Genomic DNA, 7,975 nt, shown 5'->3' with positions numbered 1-7,975 from the left:
GCAGATTACTAAAATTTCTTATTTAAAGTTTCACAGAAGATTCTTATAAGTATTCACAACTTCAACAATAAATTAACATTTTTTATACTTCTTCGGACTTAGGGGTCAAGGTAACCATTTTAGCAGATTACTATACTAGCTTATGAGGACAAAGAAGTGAAGATGTTCATTTTTTCAATACTCATTCACTGAATAAGATTGAAAACAGGCTCTGAGTTCCATAAGTCATTAATGTGGTCAACCGATTGCTGATTTGTTTATTTTATCTTTGGTCTCTTTCATTCAATTAGAGGAAAATTGATAATGTTTAAAGAAAAAAATACTAAATTTAAATCATCCTCATTAAAGGCATTGGAAACTTGAATTTATGATCTAAGCATTATTTCCCACAAACATTCGCCTGACACAAAGACTCAAACAGGTGGAAGATTGTATCAATATATAATATATAATCAGAGGAGAAAATGGTCGGGTGCGGTCAGCAGAAAAAAACACAAATAAACAAAATAATATTTATTTGTGCCGACGTCACGACCTGATTTTAAGGTCTTCATCAGGGAGTTATATGCCGAAATTGTGGCTAAACTCAATAATATATAATCATAAATATGTAATATATAATCATCAATATATAGTATATAATCATCAATATATAATATATAATACAATATAAGGCTGAAGGAGATGGAATCAACATATACAGTTATCATGATGTTTCATAACTTTTATTGATTACAATGGTATTGTGAAATTAGGAAACCAACATTTGACATATAACATTATATGTTTCCTCTGTAATATAATATTATATATTAATATAATATATTAAGTCGTAATACCGGTTTGACGCCATGACCAGTATAAAATTTTTCAAAAACGATGGAGAGGAGAATTCCAGGATGTATTCGACTATCTTATTTTTGTTAGGTATGTTGTGCGAAAGGAAAACGATTTCGAAGTCATTGTGTTGATACAAGCCTACATCTTTGAAATAAATACTGCAAGATTTGTCCCCCAAGAACATTGAACCTTTCACTATGAATGAGTTAACTTTAGGTGAAATGCTCCTGACCTTGGCATTTACTGTTATTCATGTTGAAGTCGAACTGGGACTGAAGTCTGTTAAGACCAATTTCAACGTAGAAGAGGTAGTGCGTTCTGCGTTACGGCAACTGGGCCTGGAATCAGTCCCATACTGGAAAAATTACCGATTTTTATGTTGGTCAGCTGGATATGGTCCGTTGTCAATTCGCCGAAGTCCGGAACATCGTCGATTTCCGAATAGTGGATATCTTCCAAGTAACTATTCACTTCTACAATGATCTGTTTCACTTAAGTGACCAGAGAATCTTACTTTAAAGGGACGCCTCCTGTGCTGAAAATAGCTGCAGCAAGGATGATGAACGTCGTCCAAGATGAAGTTATGGCTGGTTGTTTAGAATGAAGCCCGAAATATATATGTACAAACTCTATATATTACGTAATTAATCCAATGAAGCTCTCAACCATCCAGGCACTACAGGCTTTAGATCATGTTCGATTCCTGGTCGATTCGGTCGGACCTTTCAAGGAGGGTGGATGCTCTTTACATTGCTGGAACTGCCAACAGTACTGTCACATAATGAAATACTTTGACCAGAAATGTGTATGTCCGAGATGTGGAGAACCCCACCTTCTGGCGTTGTATAGGTCCTCAAATGGAGGATTAAGCAAAAAAATATTCTTAATTAAAGTTGCTTGATTTAATTTTTTTTTTTTCAATTTCAAGTTTAAAAGTACGAAGATATAAATATAGCATAATTTCAACTACAAATTGATATTTTTAAAAATCAACTCTTTAGACTTAAAATAACTGAAATAAATGAATTTTCGCTGATTAATATTCTGGCCGTAGCATACCAGAAGTGAGTATTTTTTTTTTTTAATTTTCGTTAAATAATTCGTTTCACTGAATAATATTGAAAATGTTACAAACTTAGTTCGATAAGTGGAATGTCATTGATGAGGTCAAACCATTGCTGATTTGAAAATGTTGGCATTGGCTTTTTCCATTCATTTAGAGGCAAATTTCATATTTAAAGAAAAATATATTATTAAATTAAACTTTTCCTCAAGAAAATTATTCCAAACTTGGATATAAGATAAAATGTTGGCCTGACACTAAGACTCTAGCAGGTGGAAGGGCAATAAAAACTATTATCGTGTCGTTTCATATATTTTAATAATTACAATGGTTTTGGAGAATTAAGAAACCAAGATTTGGCATGTCATATTTGATATTTCTTCCTTCAAAGACGAAACTGACGACAAAGTTTCTACGACCTTTACAAACCAAGGTAAAAATGATGGAGATGAGAATTCCAAGATGTCTTCGATTACTTCATCTTTGTTGGGTATGTTGTCAGGTTGAAGGTCGATTTCGAAGTCACCGTATTGATACAAGTCTACATTCGCGGAATCAACGCTGCAAGATTTGTCCTCTAAAGTCACAGTAGCTTTCACAATGAAGGAGTTCACTTTAGGTGAAATCCTAAAATTCCCCTGACCTTGGTATTGACTGTTATTCATATCGATATCGAATTGGTATTGAAATGGGTTAAGGGCGATTTCAACGAAGATAAGGTACTGGGATTCGTTCTGCGGTACGACGAGAGGGCCTTGAATCAGTTCCATACTGGAGAAGTTACTCATCTTTACTTTGGTCAGCTTGATATGGTCCGATGTCAAGTCGCCGAGGTCCGGTAGATCGACTTCCGAATAGTTGTTATCTTCCAAGTAACTGTTGACTTTAGCGACTATCTGCTTCGCTTTAGTAACGAGAGGATCTTCCTTTAAAGGGACGCCTCCTGCGCTGAAAATAGCAGCAGCAAGGATGATGTACGTTGTCCAAGATGAAGTCATGACTGATTGCTTTGAATTACGCCTGAAATATATATGTAAAAACTCTATATATTACGTAATTAATCCAATTAAAAAACACTCAAGAATTTTACATTAATGTATAAATGCCTTGATTTGCAACTTTTCATCGGGTCTATATCAATTCTAAGTGCTCCATTACTACTATCAGGGGCTGATAACACAACTCGAGTTTGTGTTCAACCGTCACAAACATTAAAAAGATTTGATAAAATCCATATTGAAAAATTTTAGTTCATAACGCTGACCCGTGATCTACTAATTACATTAATGTTAAACTTCCATTCCTTATTCTTGTGTATTGTTTTGCTAAAGAAGTTAAGTAATTAAATTACTTATCTAATTTAACCCACAATAAATAAATCGTAAAGAATTGGCACTTTATATAATCGATTTTGCACTTCATTTATAAAGGATTTTTGCAATAAGTGTAATCCACCCAGTCGATTCAATACTCGAATCTAAAAAAATTTCATGATCGGAATAATTGCCGATATTATATATTCTGTATATTATAATAAACTTATATGTAGATAGGTAAGTGAAAATATATACATATATTGTGGTACTATGGATCCCTTTTCCGGCTCTCAGTAGTGGTGGGTTTTGACGAATGAGTTATCAAAAGGAAGAGAAATTTATGAAAAATTGACGAATCTAAATTTCGATTGTCAAATCCTTACTTAATCAAAATTTATTTGATCTTAAAGTGAGAGGTTCAAAACGTTGGCAGAAGTAAGTCATCAGTTCAAATTGGGTGTTAAAGAATTTTTTTTCGGCCCAGACTCCCATTCGAGTCCTGAAAAAAAAAAGAAGGACCACCCTAGAGATAGTTACTTACCTTGGCCTAAAATTTGGAAGAGGATTAAACGCAACGCCTCACTTGGATTACTTGGGAAACAGAGTAGGCCAATCCTTGAACGGTCTTAATCGTGTAGGGGGCGCCTTCTGGGGCATCAGATACCCTGTGACAATGATCATATGTAAGGAGTGGTCGTGGGTATTCAGAGGTATGTCTCATCTGCCTGGAAGCGGAATTCCTCGCACCAGCTGAAGTGAAGCTGACGAAAAAACAGGTGGCTTTGCTTAGAGTCATCAAGGTGTACCGGAGTGTTTTATATGAGCCAGCGCAAGTTTTAGCGGGAGGGGTACCTCTCGACCTCCTCCTGTTGGAAGAAATGATGATGTTTCAATCCAGGAAAGAGGGCTCAGCAGATCTGCCGTTAGATCTTCAGGGGAGGATTGACGAGAGCCCAAGTAAATGGAAAATTCTGTTTGGTGTTCTGGAACCAAATGGAAAACTTCTGTGGTGTTTTCCGGGAGAAACGTGTGAGAGTCGAACCGGCGTTGGGTGACAAGCCCTAAAGGTCCTCCCAGACGACTGGCTATCTCAATTCCTCATTGCCACGGGATGGATATCGACCCCCAATACCCAAGTTGTGGTGCTCCGGAGACTGCTGAACAGCTCCATCATTGACTGCACCACCTTTTACGCACTACGGGCTGGATTGCTAAGGAAAACCGGTCGGTACGCCCTCACAGAGGACGAATTCACTCAGCTAATAACCTAAGAAAACTTTACTTATTACAAAGAATTTGTATCCAGGTGGAAAACAATCTTTGGGCCAGCTCAATTCAATATACGTCAAAGAAGAACACCTGGAAATCCAGCAGACGGAAGCGGCACAGACACACGACTGAACCTTAAAACTGAAAACTGTACATTTCTTAATTAACTGTTAAATTGATTTATTAGCAGTAGTTCCTTGCTAGGGACATGTAACATCGAACTGCTGCTGCATACCTGTATTGCTTATTAGGTAGGGGAAGGTGGAAATAAATGTTATTGACTTCATTAAGTAACTTACCGCAGTATCACAACTAGTAAATATAATGATAATTAATTTTTACAAATTTCTTAGATAATTTTACCCTACTAGCAAAGTATAGGGCATATTAAGTGTTTTGGTTTTATTATAATCTGACCGATGATTGAGCGAACTTGATAATTGATTTTTATTTTTGATGACTCAGATTATTCAACTAGATATCGTGAATTTCTTCAATCAAGTCATTGTATCAAATATTTGTCCGAAGGTATTATTGCTCAAACCGCACAGAGATACCATAGGAATGTTTAAAAAATCAGAACTGCAATGGTGTGTGCTATATAGAATTTCTTGATTGTTTATACTTAATATTACACAATAATATCGCATGTATTTCGAATTAATTAAAGAGAAGAAGGAGACATGTAATCGGAGAGTTCACGCAGTGGCAAACTAGTAATGACTAATTATTCATAATGTTTTTAATTGGACACTATATTTATCTCGAGGCATATGTTATGTATGAAAATTAGTCATTCAGTTGAAAGGGTGATGAGCTCCATGAAATCATTATTAGTATTTTCAAAATAATTTAGTATGGTGCAAATTTTTATAAACCGTTAGATTTCTCCCATATTTTTTTTTTTTTGGAAAAAGATTAAAATTTTGAAATGAGAAATATTATGAAAAATACTTTTCGGAAAATTGTTAAAATTGGAGTTAGTCAATCTGTCAACTGGAAGGCTCATTTAGAAAATTAGTACGGAAAAGCAATATAGAAATATCTGTTCTTATACGAACGAGGATTAATTTAAATTAATTGTAGGGTACTAAGAGAAATTTGTATGATGATGTAGACTATGAGAGGGTCATTCATTTCATGTTTGTGATGATAGAACAAAAGAGAACCTTAGTTAAAGTTTTATGCAATGATTTTTTTTTTGTAACGTGGAAGGACTATAAAACACACTATTAAGAAATAAAACATTTTTATTTACAGATGTTTGAAAAATAAAAAAACTATGAAACTAAAACTTTACATATAATATTTGAAATGTCTTCGTCAAAAGAAGGCACCGAGGTTATTTTTTCTAAGGCTCTTATGGACCAAAGTATATATGACGGAGATAAGAACATGAAAATGTCTTCTATTATCTTGTTTCTATTAGGAATGTCTTCGGGCTGGATGTCGACTTGGACGTCGTTGGAATCGGTAAAATCGATGAAAGTCAAATTCGTGTGACAAGATTTGTTCTCCAAGATCTCCACTATACCTTCTATCACGTAGGTATTATTTTTAGGAGTAATGGTCATGTGACCCTTCTGCTCGAAGGAAGTAATCATGTCGAAGTCGAACTGGTAATTGAAAGACTGGAGGCGCAAAGTGACGTTAAAGTAGTACTCGGATTGATTCTGCTGTCCCATCGGGCCTCGGACGAATTCCATAGTCGAGAAGTTACTCAGTTTAATGTTGGTGAGAGCGGTATGGTCGACAGTGAAGTTTCCCAAGTCCGGAAGTTGGACCTGGTCCTGTTTGTTCTCTTCCAAATATGAGTTGACGTTGGCAACGATCTGTTTGACTTTTGTGACCAGAGGGTCTTCTTTCAGAGGGACGCCTCCTGCGCTGAAGGAAGCAGCGATGAATATGATGGACACTAACCAAAACGCAGCCATGACTGGTTCCTCAAAATAATTTCGAAAATATATATATATTTCGAAACTCAATTCATCAAAATTAATCTAATAAAGAAACACTCAAAATATTTAAATGACTACTTTGATGTACAGAAATTGTCAATTTTATTCAAACAAATAGCAATCCATTATCTCCTATCTTCGATAACACAATTCGAGTATCTTTTTAATCTTATTTTTCAATCATCTCGATATTTCCATTTCATAATTGAAGTGTAAATATTAGATAATACGAATAATTTTCTAATTATGAATCTAAACAGAAAGTACTAATTTAATTGGAGTTCAAGTACCTACACCTTTTGAAGTTGCTAACTTTAATAATAGACTAATTTCCAAATTTCTTTTTTTATATAACATTCTCAAAAACCCTAGTGATGGCAACCGACTTGATTCAATTTTTTTATTTTATTTAACCTAAGATCGAGGTTAAGAAAACAAGTGTAATGGTATAAACGATCAACTGTAATAAAACGAATATTTTAAAAGACAGTCCATTCAGATTTCAATATATTCCAGTTATGTATACATTATATATAAATAACAGTCAAAAGTAGTAAGTTACGTAAAGATCTTCATTTTCACCTAACGTAAAGATCATCCTTGCTGAATGGCAAGGAATGTGAAAAAAAAAATTAATGTGAATAAAGCGTTTTCGCTCTCTCTCACATTCAATATCTTTTCTGTATTTCTTTGGGGAAAATTTGTATTGAAATTTAAAGTTTACTAATAACGAGTAAAGGAGTATTTGCAGTTAACTCCGCGGATTCACCCAAAAATTAATGTGAATTTATGTAACTTGAACATAGTTTTCTGATGGTCATATTATTTAAGACAAACCTGCTATTGACCTGCTACTCCACTGTTATCTCTATCATTCTGTACATTAGTTATACAATAAACAGTCCTAGCTGTTTACGCTTTCGACTCTCGCTTGCATTTGTCATATACTACAAAGATTACAAAGATAAACAAAGTAATTGATGAAAACTGCTTGACAAACATGTGATATTGATAATTTTATCAAAATCAAACACGACTTTTGTCCCCTGCTTATTACCTACTGCTTGTTAATGAGGTAAAGAAACGTGATGGCCACGGAAAATTCATAATTTTCGGCTGCTATAAAAAAATCATATTTTGGGATTTCTTCAGCTCGAAGAAGGGATGTTGGCTTCCTCAAATCGTATCGTAATACTTACAGACCTGTTAAAAAATATAAACTCAACTTACTAAATTTAAAAGTAAATTCGTCGCACAATGTTTTTAGAATTCTTTCTATGTTATTAGATTGGCAAGAAGGTATAAATGGCATGTTTATAATTATTTGTTATAGGTTTTATAATTTACGAACATCAGATTTTTAAACAAAACTTGTTTATACTGTGTATGTACAAATTCAATGTTGTTCTTACTGAAATTCAGTAGGATATTTCAATTTTTTTTTTCCAATCATAAAACAGTTGGTTTTGAGAAAAGTCGCGAAAACAGGAGCCTCCGCAAAGATTGTGAGGCAATTCAATTATTGTGAT

At 34.3% G+C, this 7,975-nt stretch overlaps 1 long non-coding RNA gene across 1 annotated transcript; it reads right to left on the bottom strand.

The window, feature by feature from the left end:
• Positions 1–5,720: 5,720 nt before the first annotated feature.
• Positions 5,721–7,370, bottom strand: LOC136797274 (uncharacterized). Its single transcript, XR_010845130.1, has 2 exons — positions 7,284–7,370; positions 5,721–6,431 (listed from the first exon to the last, which is right to left on the bottom strand). It is a non-coding gene; the product is annotated as an uncharacterized lncRNA (long non-coding RNA).
• Positions 7,371–7,975: the final 605 nt, after the last annotated feature.

Source organism: Halyomorpha halys, unplaced genomic scaffold (genome assembly GCF_000696795.3).
Source record: "Halyomorpha halys isolate HHAL.00 unplaced genomic scaffold, Hhal_1.1 Scaffold705.1, whole genome shotgun sequence".
In the NCBI taxonomy this organism is placed as follows: domain Eukaryota; kingdom Metazoa; phylum Arthropoda; class Insecta; order Hemiptera; family Pentatomidae; genus Halyomorpha; species Halyomorpha halys.
The sequence above is the reverse complement of the archived record's forward strand: the minus strand, read 5'-3'. Positions and strand labels throughout refer to the sequence as shown.